We start from the raw sequence: 15,947 nt of genomic DNA, 5'->3' as shown, positions 1-15,947 counted from the left end.
TCTGCCTGCCATGGAGTGCTAACAGAAGGGCCTTGTCCCATCTGTGCACGGGACGGGACAAGGCGGGAGGGAAGGAGACATCTGGCCCTTGCAGAGTCAAAGAAACAGCTATGCTCTGGCTGAGGATGCCACAGGGAAGGGGGTGCAAGGAAAAATAAACATTCTACTGAGGGCAGCTTTTCATCATCGGCAAGTACTGTGCATAGGGACGGCCATGTTTTCTTTGGAAGGCTGGCTATATAAACACGGTTGCTGCAGGGGGCAGCTTGTGGAAGCTCCTGCCAGGAGAAGGGACTGAAGTGGGGCTGTATTAATTAGTCCAGAATAATAGGACGTGACCTGCCTGTACACATGCCAAGAGCAGGACTGTGCTGAGGGGATTTAAAGGCCTCCTCTAGCAAACAGGACTTGCTGTCTTCTCCCAAACTTTGAAACTTGCCAGTGTTATTCTCGGCATCTGTCCCAGTTCTGGCTTTCTCCCTCCAAAAATCCATCATGGGACAGGGCTCCCAGTTGGGGTGATGTCTGGAATGTGTCAGCAAAAGTGGCTGGAACTTTGATTTCTCCACCACACTCTAGACATCCCAGTCACTGGACTGTAGCTACTTCCCAGGCTCCGCATTCCTAGGCCTGAGAACCATTGGTCTGGTCTTCTTCTGGACGACTGTCCTGGAGCCAGGGGCTGATCTGCTTGAACCAATAGAGTTTCCATGATAACACTTGTGAGAAGAAGCAAACAAAGTTTCACACTGGGGTTTACTCTGCAGTGGCTGTAGCCACTGTACTCTGTTTTATGATCTCGATAGGCCTTGGTCTAGTAAACACAAAATGAGAGTACGTTGTGCTGTCTGTTGAAAATTGGCACAGGTGAGTACACAGGTGTTGGTAGTTTAACCAATTTATTTTCCAGATTATATACAGCTCCCTGGCAGGGTTTCTAACCCAGTCCTGCAGCAGGGGTTGTCCTTAAGGGCACAGGGCAACCTGCTGGAAGGAATACAACACAACCTGACATACGTTCTAGGTCACCTTTCCATACTTAATGCAGAGGGAACATATTGCTTCCCATGTAAAACCAACTGTACTGTAGACAGGTTAAGAAATGAGCCATTTCATAATGAATTTGCTGTAGAAATGAACTCCACCAACTGAATATACCCTTTTCATTTTAGGGTTTCTCATTATACAAAATATAATGCATCTGAAAATATTTCTGGGTTTGTCCAGTAAAAGGATGCCCTTTTGGGGTAGGGGGCAAGAGGTGGCAAGTAGCTTACTCAGACAAGCAGCTTGCTCCCTGCCCACCCATCCCCACTGCTGTAGGGCTACTTGTAGGAAAGGCACTTTTCACATATGCAGAGTGTTTTTGTTTTTATCATCATCTTCTTCTTCTTCTTCTTCTTCTTCTTCATCATCATCATCATCATCATCATCATCTAACAATATACATAAAGTGCCAAGGAGTATCCCCATGGCTTCCCATGTTCTGCCTGGGATGGAAAATATTCTGTTGTTTCTTTTTCAGAAATCTAATGTGGTGGGACAAAGCTCACCCCTGCACACCCAAAATGAATTTCGATCCTAGTGTGCCCCACTCTGTATTTTTTTCTGGTGCCACCACTGCTAGATGATAAAAGCAGGAAGGTTTTGAGCATAGAAATGTGTGTGTGTGTGTGTGTGTGTGAGAGAGAGAGAGAGAGAGAGAGAGAGAGAGAAAGAGAGAGAGAGCGCGCAACCGTGAGACTTCTGCATTTCTGATATATGATTTACTGAAATTTATTACTATTTAGGAAAGATCTATGGCCCAGTCCAACACAGAGTATAGTAAAGTGTACTGTCGAGTCGGTGTCGACTCCTGGTGCCCACAGAGCCCTGTGGTTGTTGGTAGAATCAGGAGGTTGTTGTTGATACAATACCATTGCCTCCTCCCGCGCAGTATGAGATGATGCCTTTCAGCATCTTCCTATATCACTGCTGCCTGATACAGTTGTTTCCCTATAGTCTGGGAAACATACCAGTGGGGATTTGAATCAGCAAGTAGACTTTTCTTCTGGCAGGCAAGTCAGGGCTCTTGTGCCTTTCACAGCTACATGACAAGCAGATATAGTGGCGAGAAACACTTTCTCGGTTGAATTTCTGTCTACCACATGTTTGTCAGAGACACCAGGAAAAAACAGACAACCCTAATCCAGCAAGACCTAGTTCTACAGGAGGCCCTTCCCCCCCCCTACCCACCACAAGGGTTACATTCTCAGTTACCACTGTGAATGCTGAAAACTACAATAACTGAAATTTTTAGGACTGACTGAATATCGAGGGACCTAACCCCACCATTCTTTTAGGTTCAAGGTTTCAATTATCACACTTTCAGTATTTGCATCCCTGCAATAATGGAAACTGGGTATATATAACCTCACCGTGAATGGAGATTCGTGAAAAACTATGGGTCGGGGTAGAATTGCCACATCCTGGGAACTGTGAGCTGAATCTTTCTTCCTCTTAACTCTCTTGTTTTGTTTTTGTTTTTGGCATTGGGTTGTAAATTCTGACCCTGAGTAAAGGCAGTGTAAGGACACCAGCTACTTTATGGGTGTGCTCAGAAACGAACTGCTGGCAAAACCCATGCCTTTTCCAGCATCATACCTCTTCTACAGCAGACTCAAGAGCAGAGCCTTCGTAGTCTCACCATATCAGATCAGTACAGGTAAAGTGTGCCCTCAAGTCAATTTTGACTCCTGTCGCCCACAGAGTCCTGTGGTTTTCTTTGGTAGAATACAGGAGGGGTTTACCATTGCATCCTCCTGCGCAGTATGAGATGATGCCCGATATAGTACCAGTGGGGTTTAGAACTGGCAACCTTCTGCTTGTTAGTCAAGCATTTCCCCACTGCGCCACTTAAGGTCAGATCAGTACTCTGTGTAAATTCCCTCGCAACAATGGAGCAAAGACTTCTGAAAGAGCAAAGCAGCTGCCTTTCCCACCCCTGTCTGAAAGGCGATTGGCATTGTGAGGAACTAGTCTGCTGAGATTTGGGGAGTAGCAGGAGAGGGGGAGGAGTGCCCATCCTGAGTCATCCTGTTCCCTGGAACTCTGAATCGATTGGCAAGTCCGTAACCTTCGGCCACATTCAGTGTCCTCTGTACTGGGGCCATTTATTAATACTGAGGCTGTGCTCAAATTAAGCCAAGAATTGGTCAGGCAGGCAGAGAGCTTGGCATGTCACACCCACTGGAAATAAGCGGGCAGGTTCCAGCAACAGACTCCTTTTTAATGATGCTGGTGGCACGGTAGCTTGGGGATATGAGCAAGAAGAAATGAATCCCTTGCATTGTCTGATTTGTGAAGATAACCTCCAGAAGTGTATCCCATGTACAGGAGATGAGTATGCTGAACCAGGGTTTCTTAACCTTGGGCCCCCAGAGGTTGTTGGACTACTAACTTCCATCCTCCCCAGACATGGCCTTTGTGGCTGAGGGTGATGGGAGTTATAGTCCAAAAACATCTGGGGGCCCAGATGGTTAAGAAACCCTGTGCTGGACCATAAAGAATAATTGGACTCTTGCTCTTTCAGGAGCAGGCCTGATCCTTTCCCTTCTGTGTAAAATCCCAAGAATGGTGTCTGGGCTTGTGCATAGCCACATTCTGCTTGTTGCTATTTCTGTCTCTTCCCAGCCCACTTGCCTCGCTGGCCTGTTTTCATCCTGTGGTCTGTAGCATGCCATATTCCATGGCTGAGAGCTGGAAAAGAGCAGAACTGAATGATTAATCCAGGCCCAGCACAGTTCCAGTAAGTACTCAGGAAATGGAGATGAAGGGAGGGGCTGGGAGACGCCGGCCTCAGCTCAATTGTCCTAAAACATTTGCAGATGGTTCTAATGCTGCTCGGCCAGCTGCGGGGGGGGGGGGGGAGGTCCTTCACTGCAAGGAGAGATGAGAGTACAGCTCAGGCAAGCGCCTTCTATTTCGAGCTCAGAATGGCCCTCCCGTCATCTGCCCTTCGTGCTGAAGACTTGGCCAGCCAGCAGGAAATACAGGATGGCCTTGCCTTGTTTACAGTCTAAGCTGTAAACTGTTGAATAAGTTTAAAGATTACAGCAGTTCAGTGACATCTCGTCCATAGCAATAGCAATAGCACTTACATTTATATACCGCTCTATAGCCAGAGCTCTCTAAGCGGTTTACAATGATTTTAGCATATTGCCCCCCAACATTCTGGGTACTCATGGCGAGAATAAATGCTGAATCTCTCTCTTACCGGCCAGTGTGGTAGATCTCCTGCCACACCATGCAGAAAGCACCACTGACTCTTGGGGCACTTACTCCCAGTTCGCTTGGTGAGGAATGAAGCTGCACATCAGGGAAGGCCCACAGTCAGCCGGGCAGTTCCAGAAGCAACAGGTTCCCACCGTGTCCGCTAAGTGCCCCTCCCAATTGCCCGTGTTTCGGCATTGCAGTCGCTGCACCGTCAGCAGGGTGCTGTCCATATTTCTGATGCCTTGTTTTGAATTTTATTGATGCGTTTCAGCCCTAAAGCGTGGTAAATGTATTACTGGAAAGTAGCTGTATTTTCCCCATTTTTAGGAGGCTTCTTCCGTAGTTTGTGCATTTCAGCGTAGTGCAGTGTGGACAGTAGAGCAAGTGGAGCGGGTGGGCAGGGAAGGAAGGAGGGAGGGGGACACGCTTGGGGCAGAGGGGAGCCATGGAATTGGGTGTGTGTGTGTGTTCAGCCTCTTGAATGAGCCCTGCCTGCCTGCCTCCCTCTTCATCAATCCCCACATTCAGAGAAGGGGCCAGAAAAGCAGCCTCTCTTCTTAGAGGACTCTTAGATGGCCTTGGCGGCAGGTGTGTGTGTGTGTGTGTGTGTGTGTGTGCGCACTGGGGCTTTTGGCCTGGGGCTTGTGGCAAAGAAGAACAAGATGGAGGTCCCATGCACACCCTCAGAAAGTTTGGGTGAGCTCCTGGTAGGCTGCCTACTGCTTTCTCTCTCCTTTGCCGTCCAAGGCCAGCTTTTTCATGGCATGCCTGAGGTGCCTCTTCTTCCACTGGTGCTTCCTTTTGTGTTCTGCTTTTGGGGCAAGTGCGGATCTGGCCACTTACTTAAGAGGAAGCCCATTGAACAGAACCATTTACTTCTGTGCAATCCCATTTGTTTACTACAAGGCCACAGACTCCAACCCCCGCCCTTTGTTTACTGCAAAGAAGCCCAGTGTGAATCATTCACCAGCAAGCCTGCAAACTGTTCTCAATGCCATGCGGTGTGGCGGTCTCATTCCGCAGTTCAACGATTTGTTAATACCTAAAGCCCCTCTCCGCATATGAATTTTTCTTGTTTATTTTTTGCTCGGGTTCTTGCACAAATGCACAATCCCTTTCTGTTTCCTTAATATAGAGGCAGTCAAAGGATTGTAGTTTGCACCATGGTGCTCCCCCTAGTGGTGGTTTTGCACAAAAGCGCCAGAGGAATTTAAAAAACAAACGAACCCTTCCTCATAGTCATTCCTGCTCTGTGACCCCATTGGCCCGAAATGGAGGGGGGGCAATGAACGAGATTCCGGTGGAATATGGACAGCCCTTGCCCCGAAAACCCGCTACTGTGGTGAGCAATTTGAACGGCCACAGCCCTGTCACGATGCATTGAGAAATGCATTGAAAAACGCTGTGCTTGGAGATGTTGTAGGTTATGGAGACAGAGAACTAAATTTGTGTGAAGCCTCTCCGGGGCTTTGCCCCAGCCTTTTCTTCAGTGGTTCAACCATAGAGCACATGAAGCATGTCTAGATTTATGGGCCCTGGAGCAAGAGCAGAGCAAAGAGTTACCTTCTTGCCAGTAACTAGGCAGAGTCCACACCCGCCAGGGAGTGGCAGAAGAGCTCCCAGATGAGAGAGAGTGGCATCTCCAGACAGACCTGAGCTTTGCCATCTCTTCCCTTAGAAATCAAGCACTGATTATCAGTCATTGGAAACATGGCTGTTTTTTCAGCCCAGTAAAATGTAATTAGGATTGAGGTGGAAGGGAGGGGGCACTTTGCACAAAAGCCTTCTGCAGCCACAAGAAGCACCCCATCCATTCAGAAAACTTTTTTGTGGAGTGCTGAAAAAAGAAGGCAAAAGAGTTCATGTGGAAGGTCTAGGTAAACTCTGCCTTGCACACACCCTTAGGACCCAATTCAACCAGATAAAGGAAGGAAGTCCCGCCCAGACTCCCATTCTGCCCCCCCCTCCTGTGTGCCAGCAGAAGCAAGACCCAGAAGATGTTATGGATGTAGGACACTGTCTTATACTGAGTCAGACCATTGATCCATCGCGCTCAGCATTGTCCACAGTGGCTGACCGCAGTTCTCCAGGCTTTCGGGCAAGGATCTTTCAGAGCCCTACCTGGAGCTGACAGGGAATCAAACCTGAGACCTTTGCATGTGGTAAAGCATGTGCGCTACCACTGAGCTATGGCTCATCCCCAAGTTCATACTGTAGCATGGAAGAGACAAGAGCTTGGCCACAGACTAGTGAATGGAAGGGAACCATTGCTCGAGGATACAAAGCCCAAGTCATCTGCCAGGAAGCATGTAATCTGAGGGTAATGATCTGGCAAGCTGTGTGGTCATATATCGTCTTGGCGTTAATTAAACTGGGGGAGGGGGGCTGGTTTTCTACCACCAAGTATTGTTCAGCCAGCCAGTTCAATTAATCCCACTTTTTCCGAGCACAATGAATCTTGCATCCGAACTTGCCAGCTTTCCATGGTCTTCCTGCCTACTGGGCCCCTTTAAGCTACGCCAGTAACGAAAGCGCTCTGCTCTGCCAACAACAATACCAAATATGCTGCGTTCTTCCAAACAGCATCTTCCAGCTGAGATTCTCACAGCACTTTGCAAACCACACCCTTGCTAAGGGTTATGCCTATTTGCAAGCAGCAAGTGCTGAAGCACAAAGATGTTAAAGGTCTCCTCTAAAACCACAGCCATGGAGATTCTGGCACAGTTTCAAACAGTTTTATGAGGATCACCTCGTCACTTTTCCCAAACAGCTTAGCTCCTACATGCCAGACTTTAGGTGCTTTCCCAAAGTAAAATAAAATAAAATAAAGGCATGAGGGCACGATTCAGTCAGTGTTGTGCACTTTTATGTCCGCTGATTTCAGTGTGAGAAATTTAAGTACATGCTTTAACACTGACACTGAAATCAGTGGGACGAAAAAGGGCTAAACTTTAACTATTATACATATTGTAATCCATAACTATTTGTTATGTAGCTGGCAAATAGTATTAACCACTATTTATAATTATAAACCACTTGATAGGCTTGACTTTTCTGGTGTTTTTGTTTTAGAAACTCTATGCAGGCAGGAAAGGCTGGCCACTTCCTGAGCTGCTGTTTCTGGCCTTTAGTTGCTGCCGTGTGTGTCTGCCAGGACTAAAGCAGGTCTTTGGCAGAGTACTCTGGAGGAGAGGGGAATTCGGAGATCCAAAAGAACCTCTTATTTAGGAGTAAGACAAAAGCTATAGTGTAAGAGAAAAGCGGAGAGTGTCCAGCATTCCTGCTTGGATGGCTTCTGTAGAAAGTCCAGAGCTGGAAGGAAGAACACAAGAATGTAAGAACAGCCCTGCAGGATCAGACACTGGCCCATCTAGTCCAGCATCCTGTTTCACACAGTGGCCCACCAGCTGCCACTGGGAGCCTACAGGTAGGAGTTGAGGGCGTGCCCTCTTTTCTGCTGTTACTCCCCTGCAACTGGTACTCAGAGGCATCCTGCTTTTGAGGCTGGAGGTGGCATCTAGCCCTCCGACTAGTAGCCGTTGATAGACCTCTCCTCTGTGAGTTATCCAAACCCCTCTTAAAGCCATCTAGGTTGTTGTCTGTCACTACATCTTGTGGCAGAGAATTCCACAAGTTGTTTATGCATTGTGTGAAAAAGTACTTCCGTTTATTCATCCTAAATTTCCTGGCAATCAATTTCATGGGATGACCCATGGTGTTATGTGAGAGGGAGAAGAATGTCCCTCTATCCACTTTCTCCACACCATGCATGATTTTATAGACCTCTATCATGTCTCCCCGCAGTTGTCTTCTTTCTAAACTAAAAAGCTCCAGGTGTTGTAGACTTGCCTCATAAGAAAGGTGTTCTAAGCCCCTGATCATCTTGGCTGCCTTCTTCTGCACCTTTTCCAGTTCTACAATGTCCTTCTTAAGATATGGTGACCATAATTGTACGCAGTATTCCAGGTGTGGCCGCACCATCATTTTGTATAAGGGCATTATAATATTAGCCATTTCATTTTCAATCCCCTTCCTAATGATCCCTAGCATGGAATTGGCCTTTTTCACAGCTGCCACACATTGAGTCAATACTTTCAATGAGCTGTCCACCATGACCCTAAGATCCCTCTCCTGGTCAGTCACTGACAGCTCAGATCCCATCAGTGTATACTTGAAGTTGGGTTTTTTTGTCTCAATGTGCATCACTTTACACTTGCCAACAATGTACCGCATTAGCCACTTGGTCGCCCACTCACCCAGTTTGGAGAGATCCTTTTGGAGCTCCTCACAATCCATTTTGGATTTCACTACCCGAAAGAGTTTGGTATCTTTTCAGATTTGGCCACCTTGCTGCTGCTTACCCCAACTTCTAGATCATTTATGAATAAATTAAAAAGCACCAGTCTGAGTACAGATCCCTGGGGGACCCCACTTCTTACTTCCCTCCATTGTGAAAAATCTCCAATTATAGGGATAAGTTATATATTTTTGCAAGGAGGTCGGGAATTTCAAATTTGAGCCCTTCAAGGACTCTTGGATGGATGCCTTCTAGTACTGGTGATTTGAATTTTTCAAATAGTTGAAAAATAGTTTTCAATTTTTCCAGACAGTTTAGTACATCAACTCTTGTAACTTCTATTTGACTCAGTTCTTTAGCTTCTATTCCTGAAAAGCCTGGTTTAGGAACAGGTATATGCTCAGCAGCCTTTGCCATGAGAATGCAAATAATTCATTTAGCTTCTCTGCAACCTCCATATCCTCCTTAATAATCTCTTTCACTCCCCCATTGTCTAACGGTCCAACTGCCTCCCTGGCAGGTTTCCTGCTTCTGATGTATTTAAAGAAGTTTTTGTTATTCCCCTTGATGCTTTTAGCTAAATGTTCCTCAAACTCTCTTTTCGCCTCCTTTATTGTTGCCTTGCATTTCTTTTGCCAGAGTTTGTGTTCCTTTCTGTTCTCTTTATTAGGTCAGGCTTCCAATTTTGGAAGGAAGTCTTCTTCCCCTTTATGGCTTTCTTGATTTTACTTGTTAGCCATTCTGACATCCTCCTGGACTTAGTGATACCTTTCCTCCTTTGGGGTATACAGTCTAACTGGGCTTCTAGTATTGTGGTTTTAAGTAAACTCCATGCATTCTGGAGTGAAGTGACTCTCCTGATTTTCCCTTTCAGTTTTCTTTTCACCATACTCCTCATTTTGGAGATGTGTCCTCTTCTGAAATTCAAAGTGTCTGTTTTAGACTTCCTTGGTGATTCTCTCCCCAGATGTATGCTGAATTTGTTTCCACTATGGTCACTGTTCCCTAAAGGGTCCATGACAGTGACATCACGCACCAGGTCCTGGGTGCCACTCAGGATTAAGTCCAAGGTTGTCTTCTCTCTGGTTGGTTCCATGACCAACTGTTTCAGGGCATAGTCATTCAGTGTATCTAGAAATCTGACCTCTTTGTTATTACCTGACTGAATTTACCCAGTCTATGTGTGGGTAATTGAAGTCACCCATTATTACTGCCTGGCCTCTTAATGACGCCTCCCTGATTGCCTGCTGCAACTCCCAGTCACTGTCAGCGTTTTGATCTGGAGGGCTATAACACGTTCCCAGTAGTACATTTCCTTTCGGGCCTTGTATTGTCACCCACAGGGTTTCTGTGGATGACTCCGGTTCTCCTAGGTTTTCAACCTTGTTAGATTCTATCCCTTCTTTAATATACAGTGCTACTCCACCTCCAAGGCACCCCTCCCTGTCCTTTTTATAAAGTATATATCCAGGGATAACAGTGTCCCACTAGTTCTCACTGTTCCACAATGTTTCTGTTATGCCCACTATATCTATATATAATAAGTTATTTATGTTTGCTTGATTCTTCTGCAAGTTCATCTGCTACTAGTAATCCTGATCAGTTGTGCCTTGAGCATCATTTTGTGAATCGTGTACTGATTCACAAAAGGGCAGAAATTCACCATTCACAATTGTGAAAACTATCTGTTGTTTTGCAGATAATCTGAGGTTTTAAACTACAAGCTGAGTTCTGTTTTCACTGTTGTGAATGGTGAAGGAAGAGCTTACAAAGGGATTACAAAGGGCTTCCAGTGGCATTTGGTGGGCCACTGTGCGAAACAGGATGCTGGACTAGATCGGCCTTGGGCCTGATCCAGCAGGGCTGTTCTTGTGTTCTTATGATCTCCTGCTCATGGTGTGAAGGACATGGGGTGTTAGTGAGAGCTAGAGTGAGAGGAGGCGAGTGAAATTCTCATTTGCTCGTGTCCATCTGGGCCTGTTTGGAAATTGCCATGCCTATTTGCATATAGCAGCTCAGAGAATTATAGAGAGTTAAGGTCATCTGCAGGGGCATATCTAGGGGTAGGGCAGGCAGGGCACGTGCCCCGGGCGCCACTTGAAGGGGGGCGCCATTTTTCTAAAATTAAAAAAATATATTAAAATGGCTGCTGAAAACAAAATGGCCACTGTGCATGCTCAAATGGCCTCTGTGAGGCCCTAGGCCAGGCCAGGCCTTGCAGAGGCCATTTGAGCATGTGCAGTCGCCATTTTGTTTTCAGTGGCCATTAAAAAAATTTTTTTTTAAAGAACTGGCCACCGCACATGCTGAAATGGTCCCTGTGAGGCCCTAGAGGCCAGAGAGGGGAGGGGAAACATTTGCAGACCCCCCCCCTCAGCCTTTATGAAGCCCCCCAAAGTGGCTACAGGTAATTTTTTTAAAATTTTTTTAAAAAATAATATAATATAAGTCACTGTACACATATTCAGTTTGGCACTATGTACAGAGAATCAGATGGGTGTCAGATGTTTGGACAGGGGGCACAATTTCAGTGCTTGCCCTAGGCACTATTTTCCCTAGATACGCCTCTGGTCATCCGATCTATCCTCTTCATTCCCAAGATCCCTAGGGATCAGCCTGAGCAAAGGTCCACTCCACTGAAGAAAAGTAAGAGCAGACAATTTGTTCCAAATGACCCAGTCAATAAAGCAAGTCAACACATGTGTAAATACAAAGTAGTTTTTATTTGTGTTATAGTAGCAACTCTACTCTACAATAATATCAACTTTGTGAACATTCAGAGTATTAGACTAATACTCTGAATGTTCACAAAGTTGATAAAGGAGCAAGAAGACAAGAACCATAAGAAATCATTGCTGGATCATACAAAAGTCCAGCTAGTCCAAGATCCTATTTCCAAAAATGATTAGCCAGAAAGGCAACCAAAGCATGAAGATGTCATTCCCTATTGTCTGCCCCAAGCATCTAATATGGAGAGGTATACTATTTCTGAACATGGAAGTTCCATGATTTAGCTCTCATGACTAATAACCATTGATAGAACTCTTCTCCAATAATTTGAAAACTCCTTTTAAAAAAATAAACTAAGTGAGGGATCTTCACCAAATCTTTTGGCAGTGTGTGTCATACAGAAAAGCATATGAGAAAAGGCTGATACAATTGGGTTTGTGTACGCAGAAGAAAAAAACAATTGAGAAGAGGATATATGGATAGCTTTCAAATATTTTAAAAGATATTAGAAAAAAGAGAAACCTGTCCATAGAGTTGAAATTAGTATTTCAAAACATGTTCACAGGGAAATGCCACCAGATCCCATTAAAAATGTCGTGCTCTTTACCTGTTCATATTGGATGGCATAACATAAGAGATAATAATATGTTATGTGCTGGTCACACTGTACCATATTGATATGTTATATAATTAGTTGTTTTATTTATTTATTTCATCACGTTTTTATACTGCCTGATATGTACATCTCTAGGCACGGTACAAAATGTTAAATATTTAAAAGTCAAAACAGATTAAAATACATGACACAATTAAAAACCCCAGCAAAGAACAGTTATTAAAACAAATTGTTAACATTATTAAAAATTAATTCTAATTAAAAGCCTGCAAAAACAGGAGAGTCTTGAGGGTCTTCTTGAGAACAAACAGAGAAGGAGATGCTCTTATTTCAGCAGGGAACATATTCCAAAGCCTTGGGGCGCACTCACAGAGAAAGCCTGGTCCTGGGTTGCCACCAAATGGGCTGGTGGCAACCATAATCGGACCTCTCCAGAAGAACGTAATAGGCAGCAGGGTTCATGACAATGGAGGCACGCTCTTAAAAAGCTGCCCTGGACCCAAGCCGTATAGACGCAGCCCAGGTAAGTGGCAATGCAAATAGGGTGTGCCATACACAATGCAAATATGGAAAATTAAATGATGAACAGATCTCGCAGAATACTCTGTCACTTATCCAGCAAAAGAGTACCAACATCCACCAGAGACCAGAAAATAACCTGTTTGACCACTCACAAATGAGTAAAGTATTTGTTCAAGATATTCATCCCAAGATCTATTCACTCAATGCAAAGCTCTTATTGAGGTTTGAGATCCTCTTAGAATTCATCTCAGTTTATATGTTGGCTCATTAGATTCTATAATGTTTTGCTAAGTCAAGCAGGAAACCTGGTTCAGCTTGGTAGAAGTCACTGAGTCTGTTGTATTTAAGGCATGAAATGGATGTATTATAAATTAACAAAAACACATTCTCACAAATAGTGAACAGCAAGGTATAAAGGTACTGTGTGCAAATCAGCAGTGAAATTTCACAAATGAGTGTTATGAATAATCACATTTACAACCTGAGAAAGATAAAGTTCTCCCTGAAAATTCTCACTGAACAATTTCTTCAGAAAAAATAATTTACTTGGAACATTAAGGAAAATTGAACATCCAGTGCTACTAAGTTCTAGGTAAAGATACCAAGCAATTAGTCCTTCAAAAGTACCTCTGGGCATTTTCCAGATTCCACGCTGCCACGTGGCTCATAAGTGCTCTTCTGTATTGCTGGTGTTTTGACATCGCGCTCGCTGCGCTGTCAGCAGGGTGCCGTCCATATTTCCAATGCCTTGTTTTGAATTTTAATGATGCATTATGGCCCTATAACATGGTAATAGTGTTGCAGGAAAGTAGCTGTATTTTTCCACCTCCAGCCTCAAAGGCAGGATGCCTCTGAGTACCAGTTGCAGGGAAGTAACAGCAGGAGAGAGGGCATGCCCTCAACTCCTGCCTGTGGCTTCCAGCGGCATCTGGTGGGCCACTGTGCGAAACAGGATGCTGGACTAGATGGGCCTTGAGCCTGATCCAGCAGGGCTGTTCTTATGTTCTGTGGTAGGGAGGCTTACAACGGAGTTTACGCGTTGCAGTAAGGACAGTTCTTTGCCCCCCACCCCCACCCATGCTTGCTTCTTCTGTTCCCTCACGGTGGGGAGAGAAACAGGCAGGGAGAAATCTTGGCTTTCCCCTCCTTTCCTCACCACAGATCCCAAATCCCACACCTCCCTCCTCCTCCGTTTGCTTCCAATATAACTTGAGCTTGACAACACAGAAGGGGAGGGAGAGGGAGGAGTTCAGAGGGTTTATTATTATTATTATAATTTTCCCCACTGGAGTCCTTTTGTGCAGTCTGGATACTTTGGCATGAGACTCATACTAGTGCAGCTTAGCAGATTTCTGAATCCAACCCTTTTTCATGCACATTTACTGAAGAGGAAGCCCATTGAACTAAACCATTTACTTCTGTGTAACTCAGCTTGCTTACTACAAGGCAAAAGGCAGGGAGAGAGAACAGTCACTTACTTAAAAGGAAGCCAATTGAACTGAATCATGATTGATTTACTTCTGTGCAACCTCACAGCCCTCACAGGAGGAGTGCTTGCCTCTCCTCCACCTCTTCCCTCCTATTTATTTATTTATTTCTCTGGAGGCGAGCCAGTTCCTATCTTTCTCCCTTCCTGGCTAACCACAGGATTCCCTTTCACTCCCCGTCCCCAATAAGGAGTTCCCTTGTTTCGTCACTCCAAAGGATCTCCTCATGCACCTCACTCCCCCACTTAAAAAATAATAATTTCCCCGGTTATTGCTTGTGCAAAACTGGAATGATGCAAGACAAAGTATTAGATTTTTGTTTTGGAAGGGTGTTTCCCCCTGCTTGCAGATTCACAAAAAAAACCTGTCATGTCACTCCCCACCCCCACAACTCCATTGGCCCAAATGGATCAGGAGAAGGGGCAGATAAACACGATTCAAGGAGAATATGGACAGTCCTGCCTTGAAAACACGTTGCAATGGACAGAAAATACGAATGGCCACCAGCCACAATGAAGCATTGAATAATGCTTTACTCTCGGTTTTAAACCGTTGCACTATTCTGTCACACTTTGCAACGCTTTACCTTTTGCAAATCTTGTATTTCGGAAAATGCTCTGGTGCCTTGAAAAGAAAACCAGCTGTTTCCTGAGCGAGGCTGTATTAGCTGTTCGTGTATCAGGGACTATTTCTCGTCCTTCTGTAGCTTGATGACACCCATAAATTACAATGAAACACTTCTGTTTTTTTAACTACATCCCAGTCATTACTGTATGTAGGATTGTATTGTGGTCTTTGCCTTATCTCTTTATTGCATCTCTGTTGTGGGAAGATAGAAGCTGGAGAATTTGAAGGAAACAATGTCTAGACAATGCGGTGAGACAATAAAAAAATCAACAAGAAGAGAGAAGAATGTTGACATTGCTGAGATTCTTAAAAGCCACGGAACACTCTTCGCTGGGATTTATGACTGCAATTGTCCAGGAAGACCCCACATGCAGCTTTGAATTACATCCTGGACACCACATGAAACTTTGCACATGGAGATGATATGCATTCTGCTAGATAAACTATATGGGACAAATGGTCATACTGTATTTTCTTCATTTGATTGCTTAAAACATTTAAGCACTGCATGAAGACTATTCATTGCTAGACCAACTTAAGAATCATAATCTTATGCAAGGGGAGGTCCTCTGAATGTGTGATAAATGAACATGCACTAAAAAATAAACAGGGTGAAGTAATGTATGCCTCATTTCTGACAACTGTCCAAGAAAAACTGCTTAAATTTAAAGGCATTCCAGTATTGACTGTGCATTTGAATAACGGCTGTTTGAAATATTTCCTACAATTCCCTTATCTTGACTGAAATAATTCACTCAATGCAATGGAAGACCTTTCCATTTTCGATCAGAGAACATCAGAATTATCTTCAAAATTATAATATACCACAATATACGATGTGAGCAATATCTGAATTTGCAACAGGCCCCCCCCCAACCCTCCCTGTTATTTTAAAAGGAATGTTTCTTGATAATCCTAGCTCCCAAACCATAACCTCTTGGTCATGGTTAGTGGTTTTTTTTTTTTTTAAAGTGAGTAATGCCTCCTAAAGACTGGGCGCAAAATGTGAGATTTTTGAGATTGACAAAGTAGCAAGTTGGGATTCATACATAGGGGCTTCATGCAAAAGCCAATAAACTGCTAAGAGTGGATACTTTGAGTAAGAGTAGTAGGCTTGTGCATTTCGATTTTGGTACAAAACATTTTGTGCCCCAAAATGGCAATTTTGGAGGTTTTGTAACCAAAACAAAATCAAGAATTAAAAAACAGAGATTTTTGTTTCCAAATCGAAATGACTGTGTTTCGGACAGAATGCTTTGTTCTTTGGGAAAGCATTGCAATTCAAATTGACTTATCTGACTCTCTCCACTCCAGCTGAGGCACTGAGTGATTAGCAGAAGATAAGATATGCAAAAAGCTGTTGAGCATAAATAGTTTAGTTAAGTGTTGTATTCTTTGTGATTTAAATGCGAAC

General features: G+C 44.4%; 1 long non-coding RNA gene across 1 annotated transcript; it reads left to right on the top strand.

Moving 5' to 3' along the window:
* Window positions 1-2,565: 2,565 nt before the first annotated feature.
* Window positions 2,566-15,132, top strand: LOC128346070 (uncharacterized). Its single transcript, XR_008316765.1, has 3 exons — window positions 2,566-2,704; window positions 3,673-3,787; window positions 14,739-15,132. It is a non-coding gene; the product is annotated as an uncharacterized LOC128346070 (long non-coding RNA).
* Window positions 15,133-15,947: the final 815 nt, after the last annotated feature.

Source organism: Hemicordylus capensis, chromosome 2 (genome assembly GCF_027244095.1).
Source record: "Hemicordylus capensis ecotype Gifberg chromosome 2, rHemCap1.1.pri, whole genome shotgun sequence".
NCBI lineage: Eukaryota > Metazoa > Chordata > Lepidosauria > Squamata > Cordylidae > Hemicordylus > Hemicordylus capensis.
This window is presented reverse-complemented; position numbering and strand designations above follow the sequence as displayed.